Raw genomic sequence first — 14,825 nt, 5'->3', positions numbered from 1 at the left:
GGAGAGAAAGGGGAACCAAATGGAAAGGGACACAAGGAAACTTTCTGGGGTGACAGAAATATTCTAGATCTCATTTAGGGTATTGGTTACACAGGTGTATAGATTTGTCAAAATTCACTGGGCTGTGCACTTAGGGTCTATATACGCAATTCCAGTGAAAACTGTCACAGGTAGACATGTGTGTGTAATTCAACTTGCAGATTATGAAATTCATACGGCAGAGAAGGGCCAAAGAAAGCAAGACACTTCTGGAAAAGACAAGGTAAGGAGACTTGACTCAACAGATAAAATGTAACATAAAGCCACAGTTATTAAGATAACGAGGTACTGGTACAAGGCGAACCCAAGAGAACATGTCCGGTCTCCCAGAAACAGAGGTGCACATCTGGAACCTCGAACTATGAAGAGCGGCACTGTACACCATGGTGTGCACATGTTCAATAATCAGTGCAGGACAACTGGATACTCACGTAGAAGAAAAAAAGAAACTCAATTCCTGCCTTATACCATGTATCAAAATTATTCCAGATGGATTAAGATCCTTAAAAATGGAAGGCATAACTTTAAAACTTTGAGAGGAAAATATGGAAAAAATACGTTTATGACCTTCGGGTAGGGAAGAATTTCTAAAATAAGGTGCAAGAAAAAGTACAAATGCCAGGAAAAAAGACAACTTTGTTCACGTTAAAAATGTAAAACCTCTGTTCTTCAAAAGACACTGTGAAGAAAGTGACAAGTTAAGATGGGAAAGGACACTGACATCACATATCTGACTCCTGCAGAAAGAAAATAACAAGGATCTCACAGATGAATGGCAACATACGTGAGCAGGTGTTTCTCAGAAGCATTAACGGCCAATAGACATGAAAGAATGCTCAACCTGATTCATCATCTGCAATTGCAAATTATACTACAATGAGACTTCATTTTTTTTTTTTAAAGATTTTATTTATTTATTTGACAGAGAGATAGCAAGAGCAGGAACACAAGCAGGGGGAGTGGGAGAGGGAGAAGCAGGCTTCCCGCCAAGCAGGGAGCACGATGTGGGACTCAATCCCAGGACCCTGGGATCATGATCTGAGCCGAAGGCAGATGCTTAACGACTGAGCCACCCAGGCGCCCAAGACTTCATTTTATACCACGAAACTGACAAGACATTTGAAGTCCGATGACATCAGCTGCTTGCAAGAACATGGGAGCAATGAGAGCTCTCTACAATGCTGGTGGAAGCTTCTAAACTGGCAAGACCATTCTGGTGCTATGGAGAAGCCCTCGACATTAGGAGTAAGCCAGCGATCCTACTTCTAGGCACATGCCTTATGGAATTTATGTTCACCAGGCCATAAGCAAGAACGTCGTTGGCTGCGATCTTGTTTGAGACAGGGGGAAACTGGGAGCAGCTCACGATCACTGGACAGGATGCAGCACTAAAAAGCAAGAGAGAAAAGCTGCAGCTACCAACAAGGACGGATCTCAAGCTAAGGGTAAATCGCAGAGCACTCTACACTGAATGATATACAAGGCTCTGTAAGACGCAAAAACATAACAATCCATCTAATATAATGTTTAGGGTTTTAGCCATACATACAAAGATCATAAAGCAAAGTAAGGGAATGATAAACACAAATCCAGAGAGACAGGATAGAGAATAAGGATAGGCTAGATTTCAAAGGTATTAGTAATGTTCTGTTTCTTTTCTTTTCTTTTTTTTTTTTAAGATTTTATTTATTTATTTGACAGAGAGAGACATAGCGAGAGAAGGAACACAACCAGGGGGAGTGGGAGAGGGAGAAGCAGGCTTCCCTTGGAGCAGGGAGCCCGATGCGGAGCTCGGTCCCAGGACTCTGGGATCATGACCTGAGCCGAAGGCAGACCTTAATGACTGAGCCACCCAGGTGCCCAGTAATGTTCTGTTTCTTATGCTCTGTTTCTTTGCTTTTTCTAAAAAAAAGATTTATTTATTTATTGGGGGGGAGGGGCAGAGGGAGAGAAAGAATCCTGAAGCAGACTCCCCATTGACCACAGAGCCTGATGCAGGGCTCAATCCCAGGACCCTGAGATCATGACCTGAGCTGAAATCAAGAGTCGCACGCTTAACCAACTGAGCCACCCAGGAGCCCCAAACTGAGGTTGCTTTTATTATTCCTTATATCTTATATCAGGATATTCCTTTAAGTGTATTGAATAGTAATTAAGTTATATGTGTACATACACACACACTAAAAATCTACTCATTTCCCCAAACCAGCTTACTGTGGAAATAGACACAGAACCTCAGCCTAATAAACTTGGTAAGATTCACAAAATGCACGTTCCTTGTCTAAAATTTCATTTAATGAAAACATATCATAGATGTAAGTGGTCTACTTCTATTTTCTCAGTTCATCTAAATCCAGTGCTTACTTTACATTGTACCCATATATACAAAGTCCAATATAGGGCAGCCTATCAGTGATTTCCACAAATCCTCCTAGATTCTTGGAAGACAGAGGAAAATACTAAATGTGATGGGATGCCCAAGAAGGTAAACGTCCTGCACAGGGTGGGCATTTGCATCTTCTGGGGTCCCAGCTCTCAGGAGGCCAGCCTCTTCCCTCCTGGACCTCTCCCCAGCTTCACCTTCCACACAAGCACAGTTGACCCTTGAGCAACCCCCAACACAATCCAAAATCCATGCATAGCTTTTGACTCCCCCCGAAAGCTTAACTTACTAGTAGCCTACTGTTAAACAGAAGCCTTACTAATAATATAAGCAGTGGATTAACACACATTTGTATGTTACATGTATTATATATTGTATTCTCACAATGAAGTAGGCTAGAGAAAACCAAATATGATTAAGAAAATCATAAGGAAGAGGAAATACATTCACAGTACTGTACTGTGTTTATAGAAAAAAATCCGAGTGTAAGTGGACCCACGCAGTTCAAACCCGTGTTTTTCAAGTCATCTGTATCTCCACTCTTATTTTTCAACCAGTTCGAGGCTGGTATTACTAAGTGCCTTGTTCCCCTCTTCATTTTCTCTGTACCAAATCCCACCAAGGCCAGGCCTCATTTTAAAAAGTCATGCAGAAAGAATAAACATGGACTAAGACAATGTTTGAAAGAGATTATCTTGATGTAGAAAGAGGCTTGTAGATCCAACATTACAAGATTAAAGAAAAAAACATACAGATGTGTGTGTGTGTGCACGCACACGTGTGTGTGTGTATACAATGTAAAAAACATATATATGGACCCCTGATCTGAGACAGAAATAAATACATTCTGCTATAAGAATGCTATGACAAAGTGACATCGATTAAGATGAGATCTTTACCCCTAATTATTATTCTTGAACCAAAAGAATGACGCTCTGTTAGCTGCTGTCACAGAATGTGCAGAGAATATGAGAGCAACTTCAAGATGGACACGGTGCCCTACGCATCTGCAAAAAATCTCACACCGGAGAATTACAGCAACACTTTAAAATGAAACAAACTCTTCAGAGCCCTCTCAGCTACATGTGCGCCAGAGATCCATCACATCAGAGGGTTAACAGGAGGTGCCTTCCCAAGACAAGCTGAGGATTAATTCTTCATCTACATTTTAAAAAGGACACTCTACCGAAAGTCAGATTTGCTGTTTGTCTCAATTTACATTAATTTCTTTTGAGTTTCTGATAATTATAAGCGAACAGGGATCAAACGGTCATCCTAATGTTTGGGCCAAAGGCAGCCACGTTCAAAGCCGTACACAAGGACGGGCAGGGATGTGGGCCTCATGCCTGAAACACCATCATGTTATCACTGTCCTTAAAAGGCTTTGGAAAGCATGCTACTGCCTCACGGATAAACTCCAAACTCAGCATAAGACAGGCAGCCCTTAAAAATCCAACCCCATGGGGCGCCTGGGTGGCTCAGTTGGTTAAGCGACTGCCTTCGGCTCAGGTCATGATCCTGGAGTCCCGGGATCGAGTCCCGCATCGGGCTCCCTGCTCGGCGGGGAGTCTGCTTCTCCCTCTGGCCTTCCTCCCTCTCATGCTCTCTGTCTCTCATTCTCTCTCAAATAAATAAATAAAATCTTTAAAAAAAAAAAAAAAATCCAACCCCACCAACCTTTCCACTCCTATGTATGAAGACAGTTACAGCTATTGACCTACTCACATCAGTCCCCGGTAGTCCCTCGTTTCATTATTATTCGGCTACATCAGTTCCAAATTCTTGAGTCCGCTAGCTGCTTGAGTTTGAAAGTGCCAGGATCTAAGTCTGCGAGTGTCCAAGAACCCTACAAACCAACCAGTTGTGAAGAGGGATCCTAAGCCAAAGCTACTCTCTGAGCACCTTTTCAAGGGTCTGAAACCATGAGTCAGGAAATAGTTACCATTAACTACGATGGTTTGTTTGAATTTAACAACATAACAATCCCTAAAGTAAAAAACACCGCCTCATGCCCATCTGCCAACCTTAGTCACTTGTACATGTGGAAAGAAGTAATGTGTGAGGGTCAAAGCTGGGGTTGAAGGTGGGCATGGGGTGGGGGACACTGTAGACTTACCCATAACCCCAACACTGGCTGATCGCAGGAATTGGGGCATTAGGGAAAGTGTTCCTGTTCCTGAATCTTCCTATGACCCGCAGTATTTCTATACAAAACAAGGACTTTTAAAAAGTTTGTCTTTTGCCATTTTAATAAAGGACTTTTATGGAAAAAAAAAGTTTCTTAAGAAGTTTCTCACTTACCCTGGGTAAACATACTTATCGAGACTATGAAGCCATAAGCAGATACCAATACCCATTACAGGGGAAAATCTGTGAAAACTGAAAACACCAGCTCTAAAAACCAAACCTAGAAGGGAGTTAAGCAAAGCCGTCATCCATCCTCACGCTCTTGGCAAGGGGTGGGAGGGAACACAGAGCCTCCTGGGCTCCACATCAACGGGTTATTACATGGTCCCCTGTGATCAGGTAGGGCAGTCGAAACGCAGAAGGCAGAGCTGACAGCACATCACTGTGGGGAAGAATGATCCAGAAGGGAGGGCTCCGCAGCAAGCACAACATTCTGTGGACTGCCATGCTGGTTCAGGCTGGTCCCAAGGGACATTTCAGGTGGGAAAAGTTAGAAGACAGTGAGGAGGCCCGTTTTCTGTGGTCCCAGTCATGGAGGCTGACCGATGCCTGCACTGGGCCGGCCAGAAATGTCAGGAGATGGACTTGGCTAGGTGGTATCAGCCCAGCTCGGGCCAGCTTACTACAGAAAGCAGAAACAGTGTGGGCAGTGGCTTGGGACCTGCTGCCCGGTCTCCAGCCTGTCTTTGTACTTGGTGGTCCTGAGCACCACTATGACCTGCCCATCCTCCTCCCTCCCACCACATGCTCATTGTGGGCATCAAGCAGGACAGGTAGGTGGAACTGGACACCCATTTTTCCTTTAGTCTGGAAACCTCTATTTCCTATGTTATGTTCCTGACTGAATGAATAGCCAAGTCACAGACTCAAACCTCGCTCTTGGGTAAAGAGGCAAATCTTGCTAGCAAAAATTCTTCCACTGCAAGCTACCTTCAGATGCTTTCTTTGTGCTAAATTAGCAAAATAAAATGTTAATCAAAGTCCTCTACTAAAAACAAAGTGCTAAACATCCCCAATTCCTTTGGGCACTGACAATCGCCTTCAGTCTGCAGAAATAACACATTTAATGCCATTAGCATCTCAAAACTTTAGTTCACACCTTAAAGATGAATTCTGTGAGCCTTGTAAGCCAATCAGCTCTCTCCTTAGGAATATAAATTCTGTAACTATCATTGACATAATCTCGAGATCAAGAAAAAAAAATTAACTTATCATAGTAACCACTGGAAAGTCAGATGAGATTTGATAGGACTTAAAGGCTCAGTGGTCACAGACAATATTTTTTAATGATAAGAAAGCTTAACATTTTTGTTTCTTAAACTGCAACTGGGTCCTCTGAAAAATCTCCCCTAAATCCTCGAGGGAATGTAATGGGGTACTTAAGGGACTGGGCACAAGGAAGCAAGAAGAGAAGTGATGGGGAAGCAGAGGACATTTCTGTCCTGGCTCAGCAGGGGCTCGGGCAGAGCACTAGGGACCCGGCAAAGTTTCAGTACAGTTTCCCCTGCTGTTTCGGGGGTGGGAGGCAGGGATATGGAATGCATCCCAACATTAAATTAAAATGTAATTGAGGCATGTCACCACTATGGTATTCTAGACAAAGATCTATCACTGCAACCTAATCATGAGAAAACACCAGCCAAGCCCCGGCTGAGAGACAGTCTACAAAATCCCTGACTCTCTTCACGAGTTACTAAGGTCATGAAAAACGAAGACTGAGAAGTGTCACAGATCAGAGGCCAAGAAGATGTAACAACTACATGTGGGGAAACTGGATCAGAAACAGGATCATAGAACAGAAAACAGATGTCAGTGGAAAAACCACTGAAAATGAATATAGCGTGTAGCTTGGTTAACAATACTGATGCTAACGTATTAGTTCTGATCACTGTACCATGGTCACACAAGGAGTTCACAAAAGGGGAAGCTGGGGAAGGGTCTATGTGAGCTCTGTACTCCTTTCCGACTCTTTAGTAAGCCCACAGCCACTTCAAAACAGAAAGTTAAAAAGACAAATGTAATCACAGTTTACTGGTTTATGATCTTGCCTTCAAGTAATAAAAAAGAGAAGAGGGAGCTCCAAGAATCTCCTTTGCTAGCAGGGAAGGAGATGCTCAGAATGATCTGGGGGTAACTCACCGAGAAGGATGGAGGGGCACGCAATGACCAGCAGTCCAGCAGAACGTCCCTAGAGCCTCAGGCTACCCTGGGGCGATTTTACTAGCTGCTTTATTGAGTTACTTTAGCAGGTGATTTTTCTCAAGTTTGGTGTCCTAGCCTAAAATGACAGGTATGAATAATACCTACAAATTAAGTTTGTTGTTTTGTTTTTTTTTTCCTCCTGAGAATGCATTTCAAAGAGGGGAGTTTGGGACTTTTGCTCATTTGAGGTGTTTCTTCCCATAGACAACTTCAGAATGAACTGGGGTAAATGTGAGCTGATTCCCGCTAGGACAAAATCTGATATACTATAAGCTTCAGGAGAAGCAGGCAGGCAAAGGGCTCTGATGGAGAACAGTAGGGCTTTGGGTCAGCAGAGCTGGGAAAGAGCAGAGATGAAGGCTTCCAATGTAAGAATTCAGGCCCCAGAGCTAACCGGGTGAACCATGGTAAAGCAGGAATGGTCCAAAGCAGGCATTCTCAATATTAATCGGGATCCTGAGCTCTCACAGCTTGGACACCTGCTTATGAACTTGGGCAAGTCACTTAAAGCCTCTGCACCTGCTGCCTCCTTGTAAAATAGATATTTGGACTGGACTACGAGCCTCCCCTGTACTACTCTCTAGTTCCTCTGGAGGAAGGGTAGTTATAACAGTACCATAGGAGAGCGATAACTGCTAGAAGACTCATTGTGTGCCAGACTCTGTATTAAGCGCTATCTCCAGGCTCACAAGGAGCCTATAGGTGAGTACTATCATTATCCCATTCTGCAAGGGAGGAAACAGGTTTAGAAAGGTTAAATGATCATAGAGAGCTGATTCCAACCCAGGTAGGTTGATTCAAGCACCCACACCCTTAAGCACTGCACACATCAGCCTGCCCAGGGGTAAAGACTGCTCCAAGTATGGACTGAGGATGGGCACCAATCAAAGACAGCCCTGGCAGATGCCTTGATGGCCACCCCTTGAAAGTCCTAAGCACTGGCTTTGGATAACACATACTTGATGTAAATGATTTTCTTCCACTCCCACAGTTCTCTGAGAGGTGGATACTATTATGGACGTGAAGACATTTTTCAGTGGCTTGTTCAAGGTTACGCAGCTACAAGGTGATGAAACCGGTTTCAACCCCAGTTCCTGTTTCTGACTCCATGGCCATATTCTTTCTAAGGACGGAAGGGGGCAAGTTGATTTCAGATCCTCTCTTAGAATTCAGTCCTGAAGGAAGCGACAACTCCAAACACGAGGCCACCACGGTACGAGGCCTTCAGACGATGCCCTGCTGTAGCTCCAGCTCAGGAACGCTTGCTCCCAGCAGGGCCCTCGCTTTCCCCTCCTGAGTCCAGAAGAGGAACGCTATTATCATCCTTCAGCTTACTCCCTTGCTGCCAAACAGCTTACCCCCGGCACAGCGGCCCCCTAAACAACTTTAGTCACAAATACATGCCTCTGACCAAGTGGGGTTCACTGTCAGCACCACCTTACTAAATTTCAGATATAGAAATGATATATATGTTCACACTTTGCCCCACTAACCTAGTAATTTTATCAAAACAGAATATACGCTTACGTGACTTAAATTCTTACGAAACGGTACCCCATGCTGGTCCCCGGTGTTCTTCACTTCTCACAGCCATCTGTTTCATGACTCAATCTTGAAATTTGCCAGGAATCAACAGCAAATGTATTGACTTGTACCATGGACAACATTTCCCTCTTTTGATCAGGACACTACCTGACAAGCACTTCATGTTATCTTTGCTCTCATGTGACAGAAATAGTGTTAAGACTAGCTATAGCACAGTAAATCTGCTCCAGTGACCCAAATGTGCATCTTAAAAAAGAAGAAAAAACACAGCTATAATGTCTAACGTCTCCTCTGTCATCTTGACATTAGCCTGGCGCATACCTGTATGTAACTATTCATAGTTGGTATCCTTTCCCTTGGCAAATACATTTAAATATACATTATGTAAGTGTACACATACATATGCATACACTACTTATACATACTACATATATAATATACACACACACCATATGCATATACATAGTATGTCTATATATGTATATATCATATACATCCTATAATAGTACTGCTGGCAGTTATAACTGAAGGGATTTGGGAAGGGAAGGAGGGGGCGGAAGAGGAGCAGAGGGGGGATTAGGTCTCAAGGGCATCTCCTTTAGAGCATCTCCTTAATACTGGATCTTCAAAGAGCCACAAAGAACTGCCAAGTGCCTGCTGGAAGCTAGGCCGTTGTCCTCTTTTACATTCAGTATTTTCTTGAGTCTTTGATTTACTCAGTAGCAGTTGCTTGACTATTGAGAAAAGATCTTGCGCTCAAATCATCTGCAAGATTTCACAACATGCTCAATCAGTGCTCCTGTTCTTTTGCATAAAACACTCAAGCTCATTTGGGGTGGCCCCAAATTAACTTGTTACTTCTACGTTCATTTAGGAGTTACATATTTTTTAATAAAGAAAAACGGGTCCGGTCTGCCACAGAGGAGATGAGTTGTAGAGTCCTGGCCAAATTATTCCAGCAGTATCCAAACACCTGGCTGCCACAAATGATTAATGTATATCTAATGAGGACTGGATTCAGACCAAGATAAAGAGGCTTAACCCAGTAAGAAAAAATTTCCTCACTCTTTCTTAAAGGATCACACATTGTTTAATATTAGTGTGAAGGAGGAAACCATAATAACTACTTTTTTTCTTCCTCCCTGAACAGAAATGCTAGCTGCAAATTAGGCCTAGAAAACTTAGCATTTTTAAAATAAGGAGCTCTGTGCTTTTAAAACTCATCAACTAGAGGACGATGCCTTCTTACAAATCGCTGTCGCTGGACGGTTGGGTGAGACTGAAGCAGCCCGGGGCCTCGGTGGTGGACAAGCTCTCCTCCGGCTCTCTGGACCAAGGGCTGTTGTTCCCCATCATGAGGAGGAAAGGCAGAGAAGCTGAAAGCGAGGCACACTGCCACATCTCTCACGCGAAATCTTTGTAAAATGTATACTGTGAATGTGTACAGCAAATTGGAATTCAGAACCCACTAGAAGTCTAACTCCAGATTAAAATATTCACTGGGTTAACAATTTCTCAGCAGGGGTACTTGGGTGGTTCAGTCGGTTAAGCATCTGCCTTCGGCTTGGGTCATGATCCCAGAGTCCTGGGATCGAGCCCCGCATCAGGCTCCCTGCTCAGCAGGGCGTCTGCTTCTCCCTCTACCTTCCACTCCCCCTGCCTGTGCCCACTCGCTCGCTCTCTCTCTGACAAATAAATAAATAAAATCTTAAAAAAAAAAAAAAAAACTTCTCAGAGCATAAAACTACTGATTTTCAGAGCTGAGATACAGCTCTCTAGCCTCATTTACATTTATTAATAATTTATCGAGCACCTACTAAGTGCCAGGCCCTGTGCAAAATGCACATTTTCTTATTACAAATTTTTAGAATATTTTAGAATATTTCCAATATGACCACTACTTTGAGGAAATCGAGACACAGAACTTTCAGTAAATTGCCCAAGGCTCCCAGTTAAGAAGCTGCAGGGGCAGGGTAGGAGCCCACAGCTCAATGCTCACCACCACCACGGAGCAGCACCGTCCGGTCTTATACAGGAACTGGAGACCGGGAAGGCTCGTTGCAAACAGTTCCAAGGGATTCTGGTCAGTACTCTTTCTGGTGCCACACATCAAAGAAGCCACTTCGGTGACTGCTGAATCTGCCTGGCTAGCAGAAATAGAAGGAAAAAGCAAAGGAAGCAGCCAGCCAGAAGTTCCTTCCTATCTGACCTTAGCGCTGGGAGCTTCCTGCTGACCAACAGAGAGAAGCAAGTCCACCAGGAGGGAGCAGTGGGCACAGGCAGGCCCACCCACGACCTCAGTTCTGACTCAGGTCCGCCCGTTCACACTGCCCTAGGACCCTCCTCACACACTTGTGTCAGTTCCTTGATGTGTCACTAAAATCACCCCAGCAGCCTCCTGCCCTCACTCCGGATGGACAGGCGCCTACCCACAAGCACTCCATCAAGGATTAAACCCTGCTCCGACAGGTTTTGACCCAGCGCCTGCCCGATACAGTCCATTAGCAATAAGAAGCTGTGTGAACCCCAATTTCCAGCAGCCACATAGAGTCCCCAGGACCACCAGCCGGGGGACGGGGGCATTTTCTAAGGATCACCCAACAGCCCCTGGGCAGAAGCAATGACAGGTGCAGACAAGTGGAGACCACAGCTTCTGTCTTTAAAGTCGTACCCATATAACCCACAGGAGGCAAGCGGAGAACCCAACTTCCATCTGCACCTCCAGAAGGCAATGGAAAGGAAAAATCCCATAGGGGTGGCAGCTTCCAGCCCTTGAGGTCTCTTCCCTTCTCCCGGGCACACCCCTGCCCAGTCTCCCAGTTCAGGGGCAACAATTCAGGCCCGAACGTGACCCGGAATTTGAACTCTGAAATCCCAAAAGCTCCAGGAAACATCAATTACAGCAACAAAACCATTCCTTACACGGGGGCAGGTCTAGGGGCGCAGGGGTGGAGTCCTGGGATCCTCCCCCCAGAAAACCGAAAGCCTACCCCAAACCCGGGACTGGGTCTTCTTGGATCTTAACCCACCTAAAGACACACACACACCCACACCATCCACACCCGCTGACCCCACGGCGGGGCACACCTGCGCCAGCCCACACGCACGTGCACACTTGCTCAGCCCAACAAGCCCCCGATCCCCCCTATGCCTACACAACAGTCCCCCTCCCCGCGCACACACACCTGCCGGCTCGCGCCCCGCCCCCACCCCCAGGCACCTCCCTCCCCGGCCGTACCCCGCACGGCCCCCGCCCTCCGGCTCACCCCCTCCGCGTGCTGCCCCCAGCGCCCCGCGCCCGGCCGGGCCGGGCCACAGCCCTCGGCACTCACCGGCGCGGCGCCCGCCGGCCTCCGCCGTCCCACGCCGGCCCTGCGGCCTGGGGCCCCGCGCCGCCCGCCGCCGCTCCTGGGCTGGCCGGGCCCCGCCGCCGCCGCCGCCGCTGCTTCCCGTCACGTGGGGCGGCACCCGGCGCCGGCAGAGGGCGGGAGCGCGGCAGTCCCCGCACGGTCCAGCCGGGCCTGCGGCCCCCGCCGCCCCGCCACCCAGCCGCCCGTGGGCCCGGGGCGACGCTGATCTGCGGGCGGCGCCCTCGTGGGCCGCCCCTCGGCCTCAGTTTCCTCCCGCCTGCCGGGATCACTACAGCGCCAGCCTCGGGGCGGTGCGCAGGGTCAGATGAGTTAATTCATGTAAAGCACTTCGAACACCGCCTGGCACCGGGTGGGTGCTCCAGAAATGCTGGCGGGGACTGTTGTAGTTAATGTATTCTCTCCTCCCCCACCGGCACGCAGAGCCTCAGGAAAACACGGGCCTTGCCTGATTTGCTCACCGCTCAATTTCTAACACCGACGCGGCGCTGGGCAGAGTGTAGGCTCTCGGGAATACCTGCTGAGTGAATGAATGACCCAACCAATCAATGAGTCCTGGAAAGGCTTGACCATGCTGCCATCTGACAAAGTTGGGCTCCGGGAGTTGACTAGCTGGTGGTGGTCGCTGTGGGGCTGAAATATCCCGTCGGGCGGGCGCTGCCCACCACCCCCAGGCCCAAAGCTAATCCAGAGCCCCCAGGGCAGAAAGGAATCCCTAGAGAGAGTTGTATATTTGCATGACGTATTTATTTTAAAAGGGAGTCCTGGGTCTATTTTACCCACTCTTTTTAGTAAAAGTCCATCAGTAGCTATTCCTTTGCGTCACCAGCCACAGTGAAGAATCCTGGGGTACTATATGAATCCATGAACCTCTCTCTTCAATATATACTCAAAATCCAGTTTTAAGATAAAACCATTAGGAAGCTCCCTCCAGGGTTGTCAGCGTTCAATTATTAGCATATAAACAGCAAATGTTCTAAATGATTTTCCCAGACTTTAGAACCCACCGTGACCTGTGGCCTCAGCTTTCTTCTGCCCCCTCCCGACCAAGGGATTGTAAAACAAAGACGTTATCCTGGATCTGGAGGCAAATACTGGATTCTACTCTGTGGTCTTCTGTTTCAAAGGGAGAAGAACAAATGATCCCCACCCCCACCCCAATAAAGTTAAATGAAGGAAATAAAGAACCATCAAGAAGCAATCTTCTGTGGCCTGTCCTTTACCCCACCTCCCTTGTGAGTTCATGGCCACACACGTGCCCCACCCGGAAACAGTGCTTCAGTTCTGCCCAGTGAAACCAGCTTAGCCTCGAGATGGGGAATGGGTTTCCCAGAAGTGTAGAGCTATGACCAGCAGTTGCCCTTCAAGGACAAGCAGTAGTGAATGGACTCAAATCTAAGGAGGCCAGCGGCCAGTGGAGCCAGGGAGCAGAAAAATATCAGAGCAAATCCAGCCCAGTCTCCTCATTTTGCCCAGGCCTTGGGAGAATATGTGAGTGGTCATCAGCTAATCACTGACCCAGCTGGGCCTAGAATTTGTGCTTTTCCATTTTAGTGCCCTATACATCACATGGAGAGCTGCACAAAACTGGTTACAGAGGTGACCATTTCCTGAATGCCGGACGCTGGTCTTATAGCAATGATCTCATTTAAGCCTTGCCATATCCTTATGAAGTAGGCACTAGTAATGTCTCCATTTTATAGGTGAGTTGACTGAGGCAAAGTCCTAAAGACTTGTCCCAAATTCCATGGTGGTAAGAATAGAGCAGGAAAAAGAATCCAGAATTCAACACCACAGTGAATTTTTTAATAAAGTTACGTTCTATTGAGTAGTTGATGGAGCATTTGTGTTCTGCTTTAAACAATCTAGAAGTCAAAATGTGTATTAACAAAAAAGGGGAAAAAAGATAATTCGGAAATAATTATTTCCTTTGTGAAAGGATTTCCCATAGGATTCTTAAAATGGCAAGTTCCACATGTGCACATGATTCCACCTAGAAACATTTGTTCTTCCTGGAACTTTCTGAGAAGTCTGTTTCACATATGACAGACACCTGGATATAAATAACTATTCCATAAACGTGCAAATATCTGCATCAGGTTAATTCTAAATTCCTCATGCTGTTTTGATTGGTTACACTGAAGAAGAAATAATCAAAGTCATGTTTTTCAAAGGAATTTTCAACTTCATTTATTAATATTTAGTAAATATCCCTTGGGCCCATACTGAACATGTTAAGAGTATTTTATAGAATGTGCAAAAGATGAGTTCTAACAGATTAATGATGATTAGGAGTTGAATAGATACAAGTGAATACTTCCATAGTTGCTAGCCATTCCCCAAACTTAATATCCTGTACTTAGACCTCCTCATACTTCCTCTGGGTTCCTCACTTCCTCACTGGCTATAAGCTCCTGAGGGCAAAGTGTGTGTCTACCATGTTCTTGCTGTGTCTATCTGCATGTAGGAAGCATGTAACCAATTTTGAAAATTCCTGATGCTCAATATTAATAAACCAGGTTATCTTTAAAAGAGGCTTTTAATGCTAACATTCTGCTACTCTCATTTATAAGCAGTCTTGTTAAGAGTACATCTTTTGAATGTTTGGGTATCATTTTAGAAGATGAAGTTAAGCAAAGAAAGGTTAACATTTATTATTTTTTAAGCAAACTTTGCTCACTACATGCCATGTTTTAAGAGCTTTTACGTGTATTAGCTCATTTAAGGATATATGTACGTATATCCATATACCTGTAATCTAGATTCAGTAAAATAAACTTTTTGAACTATTATTCAAGTCAACTATTTCTTGAGCTACTCCAATGTCCCAGGTACTATGGCAGAGGCTGCTGGGGATCCTGAAATGAGGAATACACAGCCCCCCCCCCCCCAAGCAACTTAATTTTGTGCGGTGGTTTATAAAGTACGGTTGATAATCAACAGTATCAACATCACCTCAGAACCTGCAAATGCAAATTCCCATGTCCCTACTCCAAACTTCCTAAATCAGAAACTGCAGGGTAGGGCCCAGCAAACAGTTTTTCATAAGCTCTCCAGGTGGCTCTAATACTCAATTTTGAGAACCCCTGATTTAGTGGAAT

General features: G+C 45.7%; 1 protein-coding gene across 1 annotated transcript in view; it reads right to left on the bottom strand.

Annotated features, from left to right (window-relative positions):
- The window catches only part of TGFBRAP1 (transforming growth factor beta receptor associated protein 1), a 66,046-nt gene extending 54,291 nt beyond the window's left edge, over positions 1 to 11,755 (bottom strand). The window contains exon 1 of the mRNA XM_081833327.1: positions 11,689 to 11,755. The gene's annotated coding sequence lies outside the window, so the exon portion shown is untranslated. The remainder of the gene's footprint in view (positions 1 to 11,688) is intronic.
- Positions 11,756 to 14,825: the final 3,070 nt, after the last annotated feature.

Source organism: Leptonychotes weddellii, chromosome 10 (genome assembly GCF_054177405.1).
Source record: "Leptonychotes weddellii isolate Sample4059 chromosome 10, ASM5417740v2, whole genome shotgun sequence".
NCBI lineage: Eukaryota > Metazoa > Chordata > Mammalia > Carnivora > Phocidae > Leptonychotes > Leptonychotes weddellii.
Note: the sequence above shows the minus strand (reverse complement) of the source record. Positions and strands in the feature narration are given on the sequence as shown.